The sequence below is a fragment of the Rhincodon typus genome, chromosome 25 (genome assembly GCF_021869965.1).
Source record: "Rhincodon typus isolate 14 chromosome 25, sRhiTyp1.1, whole genome shotgun sequence".
Lineage (NCBI taxonomy): Eukaryota > Metazoa > Chordata > Chondrichthyes > Orectolobiformes > Rhincodontidae > Rhincodon > Rhincodon typus.
This window is the reverse complement of record NC_063356.1, coordinates 30,422,912-30,443,418: the sequence shown is the minus strand read 5'-3', so window position 1 is coordinate 30,443,418 and position 20,507 is coordinate 30,422,912. Positions and strand designations below refer to the sequence as shown.

At 42.1% G+C, this 20,507-nt stretch overlaps 1 pseudogene; it reads left to right on the top strand.

Moving 5' to 3' along the window:
* The first annotated feature begins 5,295 nt into the window (after positions 1-5,295).
* LOC109932305 lies at positions 5,296-20,183 on the top strand (annotated as a pseudogene).
* The last annotated feature ends 324 nt before the right edge of the window (positions 20,184-20,507 follow it).

The following is a 20,507-nucleotide window of genomic DNA, read 5'->3' as shown; positions in this document are numbered from 1 at the left end:
AAGGGTCCAGACCTGAAACGTCAGCTTTCCTGCTCCTCTGATGCTGCCTGGCCTGCTGTGTTCCTCCAGCTGCACACTTATCTCTGACTCCAGCATTGGCAGTTCTTACTATCCCACAGACTGCCAATTTAGGATTGCTCATACAACAATCAACATGCAGTTTATAGCTAAGGGCCTCTTGTGGTGCAATGGCAGTATGCCTACCTCTGAGCCAAACTGCCAGGTTCAAGTCCCACCTGCTCCAGAAGTGTGTTATAACACCTCTAAACAATTTGATTAGAAAAGTATCCACAGGTTATAGCTAATGGAGAGACGGGGGTGGCTTGGAGACCTGGAGATATTAGATATCAGACTGCCACTTGATAATGCTGTCAATGTCCCTAGCACATGAAACGTAATGATCCACACTCTGCTCACCTGGATCCCAATATTACTTGCATTCAACACACCCCTTCTCCTCCCACAGCTGCATTGTCAGAGCTGACAGAAACTGGAGAGGGATGAGCATGAGGAGTCCTCAGGCAAGGACTAGCATTCTGAGGATGCTTCAATACATAACCCTTGTACTTAGTTTACATGAGTGGATACACACACCTCAATCACACCAGTTTCTCAGACTGGTAGAGTGGTACATGGTGAGGAGCACATTCCACATGAACAGAAGCAAGTCCTGGTTACAGGGATAGCAGTGGGAAGGCCATGTCAGAGAGTGTCAGATGTTTCCAAACTCTGCTGTACTGGGCACAGATAGTAAGCCTCAAGAGACGTGGACAATAGGAGTACCTGTGAAGCAGCAATGGGAAATGTATGGGCTACTGTCAGAATTTTCAGAAGCAATGCACACTGTTCCACAGGAAATGGAGGAATCAAACATTTTTGGATGCTGACCACCTCCATTGACAGAATGGTCAACCTCATGGAGAATAAGATATGACAGGGTAGGCCATAAGTGCATGCTGGTCCACACCAAAGGCCTATGCTACCTGGCTGCTAGTTTACACAACACTGATCAAAGCCCCAGCTATGTCTCAGTGGGTAGCAATCTCACTGAGTCACAGGATTCAAGTTCTGTTTGAGTACAAGCAATGTTCCCTCTAAGCTGTGTAACTATGTGCGTGCATAATGTTCAAGGCATGACAATCAGTGTCGGCGCACCAATCAAGATGTTGACTCCTGGTTCCACTAGTCGCTGTTGCAGTCAGCCCTCAATGGCCCACACAGCTGTTAACAAATTTAGAGGGAATCCAGCCTGATAACCCAGTGAAGTACACAGGGAGTACTGCATTATCAGAGATGCTCTCTTTCAGACGTGATGTGAAACTAAGGCTATGGTTGGATGGATAAGAAAGACCCCTTCGCAGCAGGGGAGTTAATCCTCAACACCCTGGCCAATATTCATCCCTCAATCAACATCACAAAATAATCAGGTTATCTAGTCATTATCATATTCCTGTTTATGGGAGCTTTGTGCTGCTCAGTCTACTTTACAACAGTGGATATACTTCAAACATTCTTCTTTGGATGTAAGGCACTTTGAGGCATATGGTGGGCATGAAAGGAACAATATAAATGCAAAGGAGATAGCAAGAACTACAGAAGGAGTCAGAGACAATACAATGGGCATTTCTGAAGAAGGGTCCTGACCTGTAACATCAACTTTCCTGCTCCTCTGATGCTACCTGGCCTGCCGTGTTCCTCCAGCTCCACACTATTGTCTATATAAATGAAAATTTCTTTTTTTCTTTCTGTAGCTGAATGCCACACTCATGACAGTCCAGTATTTAATTTCCTGCTGTTTGATTAACAGGGAAGTGGAGGAGCCTGAAAAAGTTAGATGGAGAAAAGAGCTTATGACAGCCAATATGGGCTCTTCTCAAGGCGCTTCTACTTCTGTTTCTGCCCTCTTCACAACTCACTTGCCCTCAGACAAAGCTGAGCATATATGCACAGACGGCTTGATGTGAAGCTTACAACACTAAGTACACCTTTCCGGTGATCTTTGCTTGCTTAAGCTTCTTTAACGGGCAGGTCAATGACTATATGTATTCATAGTAAATCATGGTATCTCTCTTCCTCCTCCTTAGAGGATGAATGCCACTCTCCAACTTTTTCTTGCATCAGTTCCACTCTCCAATCCACTGCCATGTTATTCTTTTCTATGAATTCATTCATGGGATGTGGACATCCCCGGCTCAGCCTGCATTCATTGCCTAGTTGCCTTTGAAAAAGGTGGTAGTGAACTGTCTTCTTGAACCACTGCAATCTATTTGCTGTAGGTAGACCAACAATGCTGTTACAGAGGGAATTCCAGGATTTTGAACCAACGATAGTGAAGGAACGGTGATTTATTTCCAAATCAGGATGGTGAGTGGTTTGGAGGGAAACTTGCAGGTTGAAGGGCTCCCAAGTATTTGCTGCCCTTGTCCTTCCAGATAGTAGCAGTCATGGGTTTGGAACGTGCAATTTAAGGAGCCTTGGTGAATTTCTGCAGTGTATCTTGTAGACAATGCACACAGGTGCTACTGAGTGCTGCTGATAGAGGGAATGGATGTTTGTGGTTGTGATCAAACAAGATGTTTTGACCTGGTTGGTGTCAAGTTTCTTCAGTATTGTTGGAGCTGCACTCATCCAGGCAAATGGAGAGAGTGTTCCATCACAATCCTGACTTGAATCCTGTTGCAGTATCAATTTCTGGGGAGCTAGCTTCCCGTACATGGCGAAATCCATGCCTATTTTGTCACTAAAATTCCCCCTCTTAGCACTGTTTCTCTCTACAGACGTTGCCAGACCAGCTGAGGATTTTCCTAAATTTTGATTTTTTTAAATCTCAAATTTTTGCTGTCTTTTGCTCTTGTCAGAAGTTGTTTGGCTACAGCACAAATCGCACAGGGTGTAATCAGTATTTCCCAGCCTCTTTCTCCTCTTCGCTACAATGTTTAAATAAATTACTGTTGCAAATGCTTTTTAGACAGAATATTTTAGACATTTTGCTTTATTGAATTGGACCTTACTGTGCTCTGAGGTTGGTCAATTATGTGCTGGAACCTTCTCAAACATTTTAAGCAGCATGCTTCATTTTTCTTCAGCAGTAAATTCATCTTTTTCATATATAAACATATATAAAGCATTTTCCTCTCTGAAGAAGTTGCCTGCTTATTTAAAAAATCTTTACTTGTCATTGTCCATTTACTACCTTCATCCACTTTCTGTTGCCAAGTCAATTTTCAGTCTCTGAAAAAAACTGAAACTAAATGCATCAATTTCATGCTTAAAAACTTCAGCCATGGAAATTTATCAAATTCTCTCTTACAATCCAAGGCGATTATATCCACTGGATGCAACTAATGAACTAATTAAGTTATACCAAAGAATTTAAGCAGATTCCTGAAGCGTTATTCTCACAACCACACTAATTAATTTTTACTCCATTACTCCTCAGTTGAGAACTGATGACACCTTCTATTGTGCTCTCAAATGCTGACCCAGCGATTGATGTTGATTTAAACTGATGCATAATTTCCATTTTAATGGCTTACACTTGTTTGAAACAGAGAATACTTTCGCTATTTTGCAGTGCCCAGTATTTCTGAAGACCTCAAATAAAACAAAAGCATCAGCTATTCTTTCATATTGTCATAACATTTTTCTTTCATTACAGATTTTTCTCCAACTCTTAAAATTACCTTTGGATACCAGATTTCCCTTGTCCCACCCAAACCTTACTAGCTTTCTTTCTAGAATTGTCTCTGGCCTGATTCTCCCCAACACCAGTATTGTTATCCAAAACTTGTAGGTCTACTAAAACCTGGAGCAAATGTATAATTTTGGTTTTAATTTCAATACAGTAATAATAATTCCATCCTGACAATGACCAACAAATTCCAATTCTCGCTCCAATCATGAGTTTTATTTTTGAGCATTATGAAATCAAAATACAAGTGTAAGGTGGGCCAAAAATCCCCAGTTGTTGGACATACCCTGGACTTTAAAACCCTCTCAAGGGAGAAGTTATGGGAATTATAGTATATTGGATTAAAGTCACTGGGACTCCAGGAACCAGGGGCTGCAACTGAGCCAGGAAAAGGCTGGCTGGAACAGATGGGGAATATATAAACCCAGGGGCAGATTCTGAAGAAGGGTCCAGACCCGAAACAACAAGGTGTAGAGATGGATGAACACAGCAGGCCAAGCAGCATCAGAGAAGCAAGAAGGCTGACGTTTCGGGCCTGGACCCTGCTTCAGAAAATGAAGAAATGATGATTTTCTGAAGAAGGGTCTAGGCCCGAAACATCAGCCTTCCTGCTCCTCTGATGCTGCTTGGCCTGCTGTGTTCATCCAGCTCTACACCTTGTTATCTCAGATTCTCCAGCATCTGCAGTTCCTACTACCTCCAGAACCGAAACATCAGTTTTCCTGCTCCTCTGATGCTGCCTGGCCGGCTGTGTTCATCCAGCTCCACACCCTGTTGTCTGGGATGGGAGCTAGCTAAGCGAAACCAAAAGGAAAACCTCCCATTCATGCCTCAGCTAAAACAACGCAAGCGAGTCTACAGGAAATAAACAACCTCAACAATTTCAGACCCTTTAGAACCTACACAGGTATCAAACCATTCAATTCTAAATCGGTGCTCAGGTACAAAGGTACTGAACATTCCACTCCCTTGTGTTACATTCAAACCTGTTTCGCCATGGAACCTTCACACCACTATGTGAACTGACCCAGGTACCCAAAAGAAATGCTGGACATTCCAAACCCAGCAAAACCATTCTTTTCAATCGAGAAACGATTATCACCCACTCCAGTACTCAGGAAACCTTTTCAGCCCTGGAAAGAGGAACAATAGCTCTCAGATTTGGTGAGAGGTAAGGGGGGCCTGCAGTGGGGTATAACTGGAGGCCTCAGCGAGAGAGGGAGAGTGAAGTGGAAGGTGCAGCGAAAAGTGAAGGCAAAACAGAGAGAAGCAAGGAAAGAGAGCGAGAATCCTGCACTGTGAGTGGGGCACTGTGAAACCAGTACAGCGAGACCAACTACTGAAAACTAACTGCGAACCTCTACTCGACGTCCGGAGGCAACCGAAGGCATCCCGAGATACGAAACACCAACCGGGGCAACACCAGCAACATTCTCCACCAGTCCCAACAATAACCCGCTCGCAAGAACCACCAGGAGAAGGAGGAAAAACCAGGGTCCTCACCAGGCCGGTCCCACACGTCCAACCGCATCAACAGACACCACCTGACTGATTATTATCGGTACCGGCGGCCCTTCCCAGAGTCCCAGCTACAGCAAGCGACTATGGACACAGCCAGTCGAAATCGTGGTTTTCACAACAGAGGTGAGCCTAAGGTCTCTGAGACCTCTAACCCGAATGGACTAGTCACAGAGAGGGAAGAGGGGTTTGGGGTCAATGGTGTAGGGCACCTCTGAGGAAGGGAGAGAGATAACAAGGTGTAGAGCTGGATGAACACAGCAGGCCAAGCAGCATCAGAGGAGCAGGAAGGTGGACATTTGGGCCCTAGACCCTTCATCAGAAATGGGGGAGGGGAAGGGGATTCTGAAATAAATAGGGAGAGAGGGGGAGGTGGATAGATGATGGATAGAGGAGAAGATAGGTGGAGAGGAGACAGACAGGTCAAAGAGGCGGGGATGGAGCCAGTAAAGGTGAGTGTAGGTGGGGAGTTAGGGAGGGGATAGGTCAGTCCAGGGAGGACGGACAGGTCAAGGGGGCGGGATGAGGTCAGTAGGTAGGAGATGGGGGTGTGGCTTGAGGTGGGAGGAGGGGATAGGTGGGAGGAAGGACAGGTTAGGGAGGCGAGGACAAGCTGGACTGGTTTTGGGATGCGGTAGTGGGAGGGGAGATTTTGAAGCTTGTGAAGTCCACATTGATACCATTGGGCTGTAGGGTTCCCAAGCGGAATATGAGTTGCTGTTCCTGCAACCTTCGGGTGGCATCGTTGTGGCACTGCAGGAGGCCCAGGATGGACATGTCGTCTGAGGAATGGGAGGGGGAGTTGAAATGGTTCGCGAATGGGAGGTGCAGTTGTTTAGTGCGAACCAAGCGTAGGTGTTCCACAAAGCAGTCCCCGATGTAGAGGAGGCCACAACGGGAACAGCGGATACAGTATACCACATTAGCAGATGTGCAGGTGAACATCTGCTTGATGTAGAAAGTCTTCTTGGGGCCTGGGATAGGGATGAGGGGGGAGGTGTAGGGGCAGGTGTAGCACTTCCTGCGGTTGCAGGGAAAAGTGCCGGGTGTGGTGGGGCTGGAGGGGAGTGTGGAGCAGACAAAGGAGTCACGGAGAGAGTGGTCCCTCCAGAAAGCAGATAAGGGTGGGAAGGCAAAAATGTCTTTGTTGGTGGGGTCGGATTGCAGATGGTGGAAGTGTCGGAGGATGATGCGTTGGATTTGCAGATGGCGGAAGTGGAAGGGAAGTGGGTTAGAACAGGTATCTCTCTCTCTCTTTTCCCCCATCGGTATAGTGACAGTATTTATTTTACCCAGTGTATTTAATTAACTGGGAGACAATCTCAGTCAGAGACGGGGGGGTTTCAATTTGATATTCACTTTCTTGTTTTGTAAATATATCAATTTTGCTAGTTTGTTTAATAAAATCAAGAGTTTTCTTGGCCTCTGAAACATCTGCCACCAGTGTTTTTCCACCACACAAGATCACACACATAAGCCCAGATTCAGAACCAGGGAGCTGGTAAACTGTGAACCAGGCAGCACTCCCTACACAAGTTAATTGCAAAAAAATGCAAGTTAAGAGATAGCCAATTGCAGTTCTACAGCAATGTATTTCTGAAAAATGTATAATGCTTGCATTGGAACCTCTACAAAAGCAATTGTTAAATTATGCGTAGCACGGTATGTATAAGAACGTCAAGTGCTGCAGATACCAATCAGAACTCGAAATACCAACAATGCATTAGTGTCGGATCTTGTAGCTGTACAACTTTGTTTTAGTGTCCAATTTATTAGCAGATTTATGAATCACAAGAAAATTCAATAGAAATACAAATCCATTTTGTCTTGTTATTCTGAGGTAAACTTTGATGTGGTATCAAAAGTAATTCTTTCAAGTTACAGGCAGTCTTAAAGGTCTGGACTCTCAGAATATTACATTAAATAATATTAGGTAAACTAAAAGTCTCAGAATAAATCATAGCTTTTTAAACATCCAGTTGAACATAAAGGTATTCATAATGATGAGGGTATTGATAAGACTGTCATTTTAAAGAGAGCTGGTTTGAATTTATTATAGCTTTTGGCAGATTGACTTTGTGGTCAGCAGTGAAAGGGCTATGCTCAAAGGTGACCTTGCAAAGTGATACCCACAAAGATTTTGTGTCAAAAATCCTCTATTCACATCAACCTTGAATTGGAAGCTATCTATAGGGAATATGTAGCATCCAACAACAGTAGCTGATCAGCATGCCTGATGACCTCAATCAGACTGAATAATTCTCACAGACAGCAATCAAGCAAGTTGAAAACATGGATTATGATTTACATATTAATTATTTTATATACATTTAAATATAGATTGAATGCACATGGCCATAAGATTGTCCCATAAATATTATTAATCACCATGGATTCTTTAAAATACAATTGCAGGAATGGCAATCCACACTTATAAAATTAGTTTCTGGGAAAGGCTGTTCAGCAGTAATTCTGACTGTGTGCTGCTGAACCTTCCATTACACTTCATTCAACAATATTTATCATTTTTAATAGTTTTTTATTTGATTTGATTTATTATCACATGTACCTAAGTACAGTGAAAAGCTTTGTTTTGTGAGCAGTACAGGTGGATCATAGTAAGCAAGGACATAGAGATCATAGGTTCAGTAAAATTTAGACAGAGACATAGAAGTTACCTCACACAGGGCGAGTGCTAGGCAAGATCAACATTAGCAAGATCAGCATTATTTGAAGTTAGACAGTCCATTCATCTGTCTAATAACAGCAGGGAAGAAGCTGTTCTTGAACCTGCTGGTGCATGTGTTCAAGCTTCTGTTTGCTGATGATTGCACAATGTTCTGCAATATTTGTGACTTCTCAGATACTGAAGTAGTTATTGTTCAAATGCAGCAATATCTGGGCCTGGACTGACAAGTGACAAGTGACAATGTCACTGCACAAGTACCAGGCAATGATCATCTCCAAAATGAGGGAATTTAACCATCAACCCTTGCAATGACATTACCATCACAAAATCCACAACTATCAACATCTTAGGGTTACCATTGACCATAAACTGACTAGACTAGCCATATAAATACAGTGGCTACAAGAACACATCTGAGGAGTCATGAATCCTGCTGAGCAGGTCAGGGGGGTAGGAATCATGCAGTGAATAACTCATCTCCTAATTCCCAATCTTAACCATCATCTACAAGGCACAAGTCAGGAGTGTGATGGAATACACCACACTTGCCTGGATGAGTGCAGTCCCAACAACACTCAAGAAGCTTGATATCATCCAGGACAAAGCAACTCACTTGACTGGTAGCATATCCAACACGTCCATTCCCTCTACCACCGATGCTGTGTAGTTGCAGTACCTATCACCTACAAGATGTACTGCAGAAATTCTCCAAGGCTCCTTCCAAATCCGTGACCATTACACTCAAGGAGGATGAGGGCAGCAGATGTTTGGGAAAACCACCACCTGCAAGTCCCACTCCAAGCCATGCACATTCTCACTTCCTTCAGTATCACTGGGACAAAATCCTGGAACTCCCTCCCTAATCCATCTACCTAATCCAAATGGGCAGTTGGATTTTAAGAAGGCAGTCCACCACTCCCTTCTCAAGGGCAACCAGCAATGGGCAATAAATGTTGGCACAGCCAATGATGTCCATATCCCATGATTGAATAAAATTACACAGAGAATCAAAGGTGTGCTGCAATACCAATAACATTTATGCAAAGGTGATACTTTATACATAGTAGTACACTGTTACCCATGCCAGCAAAGTGCGATCAAAATGTTTATTTATTTCTTTCTACTCACAAAATCTCAGTGTAAACCCAGATTTCACAGCTGGGCTGGAAGGACCCTGTTCGGCAGAGGAGCCCTTTGACCCTGGAGGTTTGGTCAGCTGACCCCGAAAGTGTTTGTATCTGGACTGCCCTGATTTGCTGAGTGTCTTCCTGCCAGAGGCAAATGGACTTCCTCAGCTTGACCCTCCAAGAGTTGGAGGGAGGTGCAGGCAGGTTGGAGGTAGAGGGCCCAATCACCTCTACAGTGTCCTGAAAGGAGAATTCTGAGGAGCCTGTGTGTGGGTCCTCCTCCAGCTGGGTGCCTCCTAGCAACATGTTTGTGAGGTAAGGGGCATCTGGAGTGTACGCCATATTCCCCGCGCCCCTTCAGTCCTGAGGACCAGAAGCTGGGGTGATACAGTGCAGATGTATGCAGATATCCAGCTGCCCCTGAGAGGGCTAGATCTAGCTCTCCCTAGCAGTGAATAAGAAGAAGACAGACACAGAGTAGCTGAGTGGGTAGAGCACTGGCAGCTGCAGTTCAATGTCAGGAAGTATGAGGTCTTTTAATCCGTGAAAAACAAGTTCAAATATTTTCTTAATAAGATATTGAGAGTGAGAGAGGAGGAAAAGGACTTGAGAAAGAAATTATGTTTGGAGCACAAGAACAGTTATTAGAATTTGTTCTGTGATGCCAAAACAATGTGAAACAATTGTGTGAACATTGATGTTCAATGGACAAGCTTCTTTAAACTAACTACAAATTGTTTTGTTTCTGATTGTTCTGTTTTATTGTTCTTACAAATAAAATCACATCACTCAAAATCATTGTCGACTGATTATTGTGGGAAAAGACTCCTGGTTATAAGGAACGGAAATCCTACATCTATCTGGCCTGTTTTTACTGGCACCACATCTGAGAACTACAAAAAGAACATGAACAAATTATACTTGTCACATGATTAGTTGCAATAAATATTGCAGGGAAGTCAAAATTTGTAAAGAAAATTGCTCAAAAGAAAGATATGCATTTAATTTCATATCATTTAGATAGGTTTTGCTTGTAAAGCATAGACAATTTAAATAATCATAGGGCAAAGTACAATATCAATAGGAAACTGTGTGCACTCTTGTCCTTATGAGATTGCTAAGCTCATCACTAACTCACAGTAAATTCTTTCCCTTTGTGGTGAATGTCTATGAAGCTCACAAGACATGCAAATTAATAATCAAATGAGGAAACTGCATTCAAAATGAATTTCAGAAATTACATTATCGATACAAGAATGTCATTGAATATTATTGTGTCATTTATGACAAAGCTAATGTATTTTTTCCCCAAAGTTCATATTGATCAACAGACCTCTATAAATTCTTCTCTTTTATCATTTGCTGGCAGCAAAACCTTAAAGCATGCTCTTGATAGTTGTTGTTTAAGCAGAACTGTTATATGCCGCATAACTGGAGTGAGATCCACAAACTGCCACTTAACCAGAGGCACGAGTGCAAAGCTTCTTAATAACCTCTCTGGAGATTACCTTTCAGGAAAACTTCTGCATTAACATTCATCCATCAAAACTAGACCTGCATTTCATTTCAGCAAGAAGAAGGACAGAGCAGGCAAGTGCTCACTGCACAGATAATTAGTTTCTACATGTTTCACTAAGGCATTAAGCAATTCGCAAATGGCAAAGGTATCTGCACAAACTTGTTGTTATTCCCCACAGGTTGTCTAGGATTATGTAACACCACTACCTGTAGTGGTGGCTCCAACATAAGCAAATATGCAACGATATGTATACTGCCTCCAGTGGCATAGCGTAGCACCGTAAGAAAAGATTGTCCCTCTGGAAATTGTAGGCTTATTTTTCTGGTTCCGGTTCCTCCTAATAAAAGCAAGAGACTTTATTTTGGGCACAGAAGCCGTTCTCCAAGATTAGAAAAAATCATTGGCCAGAAAGATGAAGCACAATTGTAACTTTTAAATACACGAAACATCCGAAAAAGACAGAAATGAAAGTTTGAATTGATCATCAAGCCTGTCCCATCCAGGAATTATACACCCTACAAGACACTGTTAATGCCAACTCCTGAGAAGGTATGAAAAGAACAAAAAATTTTGCACAATTTCAAGACAAAAACTCTGAAAAATTCCCTTCTAAATTGCAAAGACATTCAAGCAAACTCTGGAAGTTACTTAGAGCTCACCCTTTTCTATTTTGTAAAACTCAGACAGTATTGGCTTAGAGGGCCCTGACCAATTCTTAAGCTGATACATGTGTAGTCACTTCTATAAAGGCACCATATTCCAGAGTACCAGGAGTCAATTCCTGACACATTATCTGAAGTGGCTGCAATATAAACAGGCTACAATTCTAATGCTGTTGTTGCATGCAAATGAAGTTATGCCATTACAACACTTGTACTGCTTAAAATATTCTGTTTTGACAGACCAGGATCGCTTTCACAGTATCACAGCAAATGTAACTCTTAAGAAATGCTTATGGCAAGTTTTGCACTAAACATATGGGCCTCCTGTTTACGTATGTGTTTAGGATTGAAACATAGCACTTAACAAGTAAACGCTCGTGAGCCACTTCTGTCACTGCTACACATGCACATTTCCATGCTCTTCCAACACATGATTGAAACTCAGTTAGGTTAGACACTCATCATAGCAGAGATTGTATTGAGCAGAGACAGATTGTATTGTAGAGAAGAAGGGATCATTCAGTTTTATAACTGTTGTATCTGTTAGGTGGAACAATTGTAGAAATGGCAGTCAAACCCCATTAAACTGGACAAATCTCCTGTATAGCTTTCCTGATGAAAATTGAAAATATATTCCTCCAATGGCCATGTTTAAAATTTAACACTCTCATTATTATTCTAAGCTATGTGCTAGGGTTTTAAAGCCCAAAACAGAAAGCAGCCTCTAGAATATCCAGGGAAACAGAAAACTTATTCTGTGAATTGGTGGCAAAGTCAGATTGTTAGGATGCAACTGAATTATGTATTTCCTGAGTAAGAATGGCTGAACAGGTTTGAATTTTGATTGGGAACATATAAACTTGGGAGCAGCTGCAGTCACAAATAAAATGCTGCATTTTAACAGCACTGCATTAGATTTTAACCTCCTTAGAATAGGTCCTTTGCTGTGCTAGTTCCTCTAATGTGATGGCAGTTTTGGATTGCCAGGAGACTCTGAAATTGGACTGACTGTTTAACTGGTGGTAGTCATGCCTTCTGAGAGATCCACTAGACAAAAGGAGCCATTAGGAAGTTTTTTTTTCAATTTAGTCATCGGATTTGAGAATCACTAGCAAGATCAGCACTTTTGCCCATCCCTAATTACCCTTTAGAAGAGAGTGTGAACAACATTTTTAACCACCACAATCAAGTGCTGTTAAGGAGTGAGTTCCAGGGCTTTAACCCAGCAATAATAAAGGAAGAGCAATATTGTTCCAACTTAGGATGCTACATGACTTGTAGAAACACTTGCAGGTGATAGTGTTCCCAGGCACCTTCTGTCCTCGTTCTTCTGAGTGGGCAAGGTCGCTGGTTTGAAAGATGCTGTCAAAGGAGCCTTGGTGAGTTGGTGCAGCGAATCATGTAAATGGTTCACTCAGCCACTGTCCACCTCATCATACCTGGCAAGGCTCGGAAGACCCCTGGTTTATTTGTAGGTCTAGTAAAATCTAAATCCCTCATAAAGTACATGTTAGTTGCACTTTAAATAAGTTTAATTACTTGTCTATCTTGTAGAAACCCAACAGCCTCCACCACACCAGCTTCCCTTTCAAATATCTGTACCTACATAAGAACATAAGAACATAAGAACTAGGAGTAGGAGTAGGCCATCTGGCCCCTCGAGCCTGCCCCGCCATTTAATAAGATCATGGCTGACCTTTTTGAGACTCAGCTCCACTTACCCGCCCACTCACCATAACCCTCACTTCCTTTACTGTTCAAAAATTTATCTAGCCTTGCCTTAAAAACATTCAGCGAGGTAGCTTCAACCGCTTCACTGGGCAGGGAATTCCACAGATTCACAACCCTTTGGGTGAAGAAGTTCCTCCTGACCTCAGTCCTACATCTGCTTCCCTTTATTTTGAGGTGATGCCCTCTAGTCCTAGTTTCACCTGCTAGCGGAAACAACCTCCCTGCTTCCACCTTATCTATTCCCTTCATAATCTTACATGTTTCTATAAGATCTCCCCTCATTCTTCTGAATTCCAATGAGTATAATCCCAGTCTACTCAGTCTCTCCTCATAATCCAACCCCCTCAACTCTGGAATCAACCGAGTGAATCTCCTCTGCACCCCCTCCAGTGATGGTATATCCTTTCTCAAGTCAGGAGACCAAAACTGCACACAGTACTCCAGGTGTGGCCTCACCAAGACCCTATACAGCTGCAGCATAGCCTCCCTGTTTTTAAACTCCATCCTTCCAGCAATGGCAGACAAAATTCCATTTGCCTTTTTAATTACCTGCCGCACCTGTAATCCTACGTTTAGCGATTCAAGTCCCTCTGCACAGCAGCGTGCTGCAATTATCATTTAAATTTACCATTTAAAACATAGTCCATTTTGCTGTTATTCCTACCAAAATGGATGACCTCACACTTATCAACCTTGTACTCCATCTGCCAGACCTTTGCCCACTCACTTAGACTACCTATATCCCTCTGCAGACTTTCAGTGTCTTCTGCACACTTTGCTCTACCACCCACCTTAGTGTCATCTGCTAATTTTGACACACCACACTTAGTCCCCAACTACAAATCATCTATGTAAATTGTAAACAATTGCGGTCCCAACACTGATCCCTAAGGCACACCACTAGCCACTGACCGCCAACCAGAAAAACACCCATTTACCCCTACTCTTTGCTTTCTACTGGTCAACCAATCCTCTATCCATGCCAATACATTACCTGTAATACCGTGCAACTTTATCTTATGTAGCAGCCTTTGCTGTGGCACCTTGTCAAATGCCTTCTGGAAATCCAGATACACCACATCCACAGGTTTCCCATTGTCCACCATGCAAGTAATGTCCTCAAAGAATTCCACCAAATTAGTTAAACATGCCCTACCATTCATGAACCCATGCTGGGTGTTCCCAATGGGACCTAATGTCAAGATATCTTCAAACACAATATCGAGACCCCTCCCACTTCCAACGGGCTGGGAAAATTTATCCCACAGTCAAAATTTCAGGTTGCTGATCATTCATTTGTGATAATTACTCTTCAGATATGTTACTGTCCTTTTTGGACAGGAAAACAAATGAATTTTCTGAATTGTATGAAAATGAACATTGAAGTGAATTCAAGAGTCCAAGGCAATGTAATTTTAGCTCCTATGATACTGCTTGCTGGATGGAGTGTAAGTAAATACTGTATGTTCTATGAGCGCTGGAAATGACACGATATTCCATCAACTGCAATATCTGAAAATTTTCTGCATTGTGTGTCAGTTGCAGTACCTTTCCATTCAATGAAGGTAACTCATTAAAATTGATGCTGGAAATGATCAAGGAGGGATCTATTGTAAGGTGGGGCAAAAATTCCCATCAGTTTATGGACGTACCCTGGACTTAAAACCCCTCTGAAGGCAGAAGTTGTGGAAATTACATTGGATTAAATTTACTGAACTTTTGGGACGCCAGAAACCATAGGCTTCAAATGAGCCAGGAAAAGCATGGCTGGAACAGACTGGTACAAGCCCAGGGCCAGATGTCTAGGACAGGGGTTAGCTTGCAGAAACTAAAGAAAGACCCCAGCTTAAACCCTGGAAGCCAGACTGCAGGAAACAAACAATTTCAACAACTTCAGATCTTCTGGAGCCTACAGAGGTACAAAGCCATACAATTTTCCAGCCAGTGCTCAGACACAAAAATACTGAACATTCCACAACCATTGTGCTACATTCAAACCCGTTCCACCTACGAACATAGACATTTACAACACTATTCAAACCTGAACAAATACCCATCCAAGGGAAATATTGGACCTTCAAAACTGTCAAAACCATTCACATCAATCGAAAAACCATTCACACCTACTCCAGTGCCCAGGAATTCAATCAGCCCAGAGAGGAGGAACAATAGCTCAACAGATTTGGCGGGAGATAAGGGGGCCTGCATTTGGATCCAACTGGACACCCCAAGCCCAGCACAGAAGAGAGGAAGAGAAGGAAGAGAAGGAGAAAGAGAGTGAGAAAGTGTGAGTGATACCAGCCCTGTGATACCAGCAACGTGCCCCGATTCCAACACGGTGTGTGCTCTGAGGTGATCTCCCATGAGGAGAGTTTGAGAGTCCCAGTGAGAAGCAGGCCCCACTCGCGAAGGAAAGCAGCCTCGCAACCACTGAACACCAGCAACTAACTACGAACCTCTACTCAACATCCAGAGGCAAGCTAAGGCATCCAGAGACACAAGACACCAACCTGGGCAACAGCAGCAACATCCACCACCTTCCAAGACAACACCCGCTCGCAAGGACCACCAGAAAACAAAGAAAGCCCAAGAAAAACCAGTCTGGACACCACTAGACTGACTGTTACCAGGACTTGTGGCATTTCGCAGAGTCCCACCCCTGGACAAGAGCCAGTCAAAATTGTGTTTTCACATCAGGGGTGAGCCTAAGGTCATCGAGACCCTCTAACCCTCTAACCTAGTCTTAGACAGGGGGAATGTGGGGTTCGGGAGGGCTAACGGTGTAGGGCACCCCTCAGGAAGTGAAGTGGAATAGGACTCCGGGTCAGCAAGTACTTTCTCTCTCTCTCTCCCCCTTGTTAGCATAAGTAACAGCTACCCACTGTATCAAGTCTTGGCTGAATTGGGAGACAGGTCTCAGTCAGAGATAGGCAGTTTTTTTGATATTCACTTTCTTGTTTTCTGTAAATATATTAAATTTTGCTTGTTTGTTCAATAAAATCAGAGTTTTCTTTGCCTCTGAAGCATCTGCCTCCTGTGTTTCACACAACACGAAATTCCACTACGTAAGCCCAGTGTCAGAGCCAGGAAGCTGGTGAATAATAAACCAGGTAGTACTCCTTACACTACTTGGCTAAGAGTATTTGGATAAATTCAACTCAAACAAGAACTGTGAACTTTAAATTCCTCCATCAACATTGCTTAGCTTTCCATAAAGCACGCTTTGTTTATGAATTAAACAAAGCTCATAAAATTTTTCAGAGCAAAATTTCTTGTTTTCAGCAGTTCTTCTGAGAAACTTCAGGCATTGAAGTGTAAATCCAATAATACGTTCTTACTGCAGATATTCTCCTTTCATATTAAAGAGTTATGACCCTGATGTACTGTTTTACACTGGAATGTCAATAATTCCGTTCTGATGATAATGAACTGAGGCTATGACATATCGCACAGCCAGCATGTACACTGTCATCATTATGTAGCATTAATATCAGCCAATTCTGTGCTCCTCTGGTCTGTCCTCCTGCCTGAAGGAGCCTTTGTGCAACTGATCTATGGGTGGTACAGACAGCCTGTTTTTAGCGTTACTCCTGCTTACAGGTCATTTTCTTTGATTCAGATCAGCTCCTCATATTATTAAATCAGTAAAAATGATTTGTGCTTTCTCATAATCTAATTATAGATTATTTCATTTCTACCAGATCATTACAATAAACTAGCTATAAACAAGTTTTCCATTTTTTTTATTGAATAATGTCTGTTGAGAGCAATGTCCCAATTAATTTCTGCCTTCGACAGGCTGATGCAAAAGGCAAACCTCCTGGGGAATTGCCAAGTCTCCTCAATGGAAGAACCACCACTTTGAGCAAATTATTTTCACAGCAGCACTCCAGAACAAAAAAAATCCTGCTTGTGTTAGGCTTCACCTATACTTTCTTCTTAAGACATCATTAAATAATGTGCAGATAAAATTACTTGTGGCAAATCTTCATTTTGTGAAGCGTTTACAGAGCAATATTTACCCATGAAGTAGGTTTTTTTTAAAAAAAACTTAAATATCTTAAATCTCTCCCGAGCAGCTAGTTTAAGCCACACAATGTCAAGCATAATTCAGAAGGTACTCAAAACCAATGACAACCATGAAGTGATTTGGAGAACAAGAGGCATTGCTAAGCTCATTCAGATACTAATGTAAGTACTTCAGGCTACATTAGCCCCATACTCACTTCCATTTTTTTAAAAAATGCATTCATTAGTGTTAGCAGGATAGGAAACTGAGCTGTAAGTGTTCCTAATGTTTCCTGCAATGAAACAACAGGAGGGATTGAATCTGATGGAAGCAAGTGGAAGAGACGTTAGTGGTGATGCAGGAGCAGAACGGGTGGTGAGATGTCCCCAGTGAGTGAGTAGGAAGCACAACAGATAGGAAGAGTTGTTAGTTTTGGAGGATAAACCGGGTGAGTGGACAAGATGCATGCACCAATGAGGGTTGTCATGAACCTTGGTGAGATGAGTGGACAGTGGCAGATTTGGCGTGAGTGATGGTTCGATGAGTGCCAAGTAGCAGAAAGAAGATGGTGGTACTTATCCTTGCATGGTGCAGAAAATTATTAACCTTCTTCCTGCACTGATAGGCATACTTTTTAACCTGAGGCATAGCACTGACCTGGGCTGCTATCGGGATTCAAGTTGGTTGTGTCTGGAGGCCTCCTTTGGCAGACAGCAGGAAAGAGGGCTGCCCTCCTCTCTACAATCCCATCCACCAGCACTTCCAGGTCCCTGTCTGTGTAGTTGGGAGCAAGCTTTCCTTTCTTTTTGGCTATGTCCTAAGTGGTAATGGTCATTTCCTGAGATAACAAGGTGTAGAGCTGGATGAACACAGCGGGTCAAGCAGCATCAGAGGAGCAGGAAAGCTGACGTTTCGGGTCTGGACCCTTCTTCAGAAATTTTCTGAAGAAGGGTCCAGACCCGAAACATCAGCTTTTCTGCTCCTCTGATGCTACTAGGCCTGCTGTGTTCATCCAGATCTACACCTTGTTATCTCAGATTCTCCAGCATCGGCAGTTCCTACAATCTCATGGTCATTTCCTGGCTTGCAGCATCTGAAGTGGCATGCAACTGAGCTTTAAGTATGGTGCCAGCACCATGAAATCTTCAGCTCACCCTTCAGTTAATTTTATCAACTTCAGTAAGAGGTACACTAAGACATGCTAATTATGGATGTTCCATTCATCAGTTCCAGTGCAAGCCATGATATGACAGAACATCAACTCTCAGTAGTATGTACCATGTCCAAATGTGCAGCAGTCTTGTCACTCCTTCAACAGGAATAAATACTTCTTCCAAATCTAGTACTGCAGAGTATCCTCATCCCACCCCGTCATACTTTGGCATATGTTCATAACAATGGTTTATTTCTGTTTGCAAAATAATATGAAGAAGTGTGATAACCTATTAACCAATTCAAGGTCAGTTTGATGTTCTCTAATGTGCATCTGTGTATTCTGATAATGCAATCTTCGAAACATACAGCACAGAGGAGATCAATCAATTCACTGTACCTTTGAAAGAACTATCTAATTAATTCCACTCTCCCACATATTTTCTACTATCAATTTTTATCCAATTTACCTTGTAAAGTTTCTACGGAATCCGTTCACCACCTTTTCAAGCAATGCATCAGAAGTCACTATATATTTTTCCCTTTATTTTAACTCTGGTTCTATTTCCAATTACCTTCTGTAATTGGAGATAATTACTCCATATTTACTCTATTTAAATCCACAATGACTTGGAACACACCTATCACATCTTGCTGCTCAAAGAAGAACAATCCCAGCGTCTCCAAATTCTCCACATACCTAGTCTTGGATCCCTGGTACTTGTCTGGTAAATCTGCTCTGCACCTTCTCCAAGGCCTCCACGTACTTCTGAAAGCTTGTTTTGTAGAATTGAACCCAATGTTCCACTTGGAGCCTAATCACTGATTTATAAAAGATCAAGAAAAACTGGTCTTCTTGTGTATTGTTCCTAGTTCTTCCCTTTTATAATGTAAAAACTTCCAATAACCACTCTTCGATTTTCTCTTTCGAGAGAGAGAGAGACCAGATCTCAACTGTTCAAGTTCTCCTTTCAGTTCTGCATTGATTCTTGTAAACCTGTTTTTGTTCCTTTTCCACAATAGTGGTGAAATATGGACTGTCAATTTTTTTACTCCCATCATCTGATTTTAATACTTGGGACTTTTACGGACTGAAATGGTTTGTAAAATGAAAGACGTCATCTTAAAGATGACCACAGGGATTGCTTGACTATAGGTTGAGCCTAATTCCAAAATAAAATGGAATAAAATCGTCAAATCGTCTAATTAACGCTTCTATCAAAAGAGACTGAAACCATTCAGATGTGAATAAACTCACATCTCTTACAGTTAATTTACACATGCATGATATATTTTGTGCATGGGAAATGAAAAATACCTACAATTTTCCAGTTTGAAAACAAGGAACCCTGATACAGCTTTACATGAGAGAACTGTACTTCGAGCAATTGCTTTGGCAGAGTGTTGGAGATGGCTTTGTAACAGCAGAAGTAGAATAATAATTCACTGTCTCTGCTCTCACACAAGAGGGGCAAAACAGCTGCTAACAACACAACTGGAAAAACATCCGTACAGCTAGAGCCCAAAAATAGCTTTAATACTCAAAGTTACTGTTTATCTGGGACACTGCTAACAATTGTGTCTCTTCTCAGTGACTGGAGTTGGAGCCTGATATTTGTCTGTGAGGACACAAGTCTGAGAATGAGGAACAAAACTTTATTACTGGGAAGCCAGATGGAGTCCAAAGGAGCATTGTGGGTGAAGTCATCAAACACTTTGAACAGAAAGCATTCAAACTGGAAAATTCCTCAGGCTCCTAAGGATCAACTCGGAAAATATTACTGCAAGCTGTCAATCAAACCTCTCTACTCCAAGTTGATCAAGTACATGAGTTCAGGTCTTGTTGTTTCCATGGTGTGGGAAAGTCAGAACATGATGAAGACTGGTGAGTGATGCTGGGTAAAACAAATCCAGCAAACTCCAAGCCTGGCAGAGTTCATGATGATTTGTGTGTTCAAGATGGCAGAGCCATCATCAACAGCAGGGACTTTGTAGAGAATGCAAAGAAATGAGATTAAATTTGGGTTCAAATATAAGGAGCTGGTAGAATACCAGAATTGTGACCAAGACTGGATCGATCAGTAAATCATTCCAGAATAGCATGAATGCAGCCTGTCTAAATCATTCCAAATTATTGTCAGAAGTTTTATTGTTTTTCTGGTTTCATATCATTGTTTCATCCTGAATGTGAAAGCAAGTAACTGCAATAAAACAACTAAATAATAAAAAAAACTCATCTCAGTTTAACATCTTACACACCAGGACATTCAAACTCCACATTATTTTATCTTTATTGTATGAACACTAATCCCGTTTTAACTTTGTACTCATGCATGCATTTGATGTTGCATCTTTATGCTTTTTCTCTGGTAAGCAGTAAAGTTCATCTTTCTTTCACTCAAGTATACC